The sequence below is a fragment of the Trichechus manatus genome, unplaced genomic scaffold (genome assembly GCF_000243295.1).
Source record: "Trichechus manatus latirostris isolate Lorelei unplaced genomic scaffold, TriManLat1.0 scaffold00297, whole genome shotgun sequence".
Classification (NCBI taxonomy): Eukaryota; Metazoa; Chordata; class Mammalia; order Sirenia; family Trichechidae; genus Trichechus; species Trichechus manatus.
The window spans coordinates 843,644-845,078 of NW_004444233.1; the positions used below are offsets into that span (position 1 = coordinate 843,644).

At 64.3% G+C, this 1,435-nt stretch overlaps 1 protein-coding gene across 1 annotated transcript in view; it reads right to left on the reverse strand.

Moving 5' to 3' along the window:
• The window catches only part of SLC6A17 (solute carrier family 6 member 17), a 53,642-nt gene extending 52,963 nt beyond the window's left edge, over positions 1-679 (reverse strand). The window contains exon 1 of the mRNA XM_004390424.1: positions 293-679. The gene's annotated coding sequence lies outside the window, so the exon portion shown is untranslated. The remainder of the gene's footprint in view (positions 1-292) is intronic.
• Positions 680-1,435: the final 756 nt, after the last annotated feature.

Consider the following 1,435-nt stretch of genomic DNA (forward strand, 5'->3'; position numbering starts at 1 on the left):
GACTACCTCCGGAGTTCTCGGGCCCTCCTGAGTCGCGAAAGCCAGAGCCCCGGGCCCAACCCTTGCGCGCGGCGCTGGGCACCCCTACTGCGCTGGAGGAGCGCTGGCCCCAGGACCGGGACTCCGTCGCCAAGCAACGGCGGCTGGAGCAGCACGCCGGGAGGGGACGATGTGGGGGCAGCGCCGTCTCGCATCTCGGTCGTTAGGTTTCCATGGCTGGGGCGGGGCCGGCCGAGGCAAAGTTGCGGTGGCTGGCCGGATTAAGCCGGACAGGGCACGGCCGGCGACTCACCTGTACCGCGTGGGCCGTCGCGCGGACTCAGTCCCTCCACTCCTACCAAACAGCTGCAGCCCCCAACGGGTCGAGGGCGCACAGACCCTCCCTCCGGTAGCCTCAGCTCCGCGACGACGGTCCCCGGCCGGGGCTTAGGGGGCAGAGAAGCTGCGCGCCGGCGCACGCGACTCCGCTCGCTCCTAGCTCCCTCCCGCGCCGCGGGTCCGGTCCCGGCTCCCGCCCGCCGTGCGCTCAGGCCCCCGGGGAGCGGCCCCGGGACCCAGGTCCCGCGGCGGAGGGAGCGCGTTGGGCTGCGAGTGAGCGGGTCGAGTGCCGCCCTCTCCCCGCTCCGGCTGCGCCAGCTCTGTGGAGCGGAACGAAGCTGGGCGGAGCGCAGCGCGCGCTGTTCCCTCGCTTTCCGAAAGGCCACCCTGGCGGCGGGGCGCCGTGACGCAGGCTTGACTCACGCGCGGGCCCGCGTCAGTGCGAGGCTCTGGGGCTGCGAGCGAGGCTCTAATGGCCGACGCAGGCAGAGAGGTGGGCGGGGAGCGAGAGAGGTGGGTGCCCTGAGAGCAGCCTCTTGAGGCCCCTGGGCAGGGAACCCAGACTCTGGAGCCCTTGCCAGGGCCTCCGCCCTTGTAGAGAAATGAAGCCCCAATGGCCAACGCCCTCCTGAGCTCTGGACCTCACTTTCTTCACCTTTTCAGGCCCTCCTGTCATGGTCCTTCTTCATGAATTCAGTCCCAGCCGAAGTGGTTATTCCTCCTGCCCTAGCCATTTCTACCTCCAGGCTTTTATTCACTCTGTTCTCACTTGGAATGCCTTTACCGCTCCACCTTCCGTCCATCCTACCATCCCTCAAGGCCATTCTCTGTGCAGTTCAACTCTTCAATACATCACTCATCTATTGAACTCCTGCTGTATGCCTGGAAAATACATACGTCCCTGCTCTCTCTCCTATGGAAAACTGAAGAACTGCCTTATTTTAGATGTAAGGTCCCTTAGTTTTCTACTGTTGTTAGGTGCCATCGAGTCGGTTCCAACTCATAGTGACCCTATGCACCACAGAACGAAACTCTGCCAGGTCATGTGCATCTCACAATCGTCATGCTTGAGCCCATTGTTGCAGCCACTCTGGCAATCCATCTCCTTGAGGGTCTT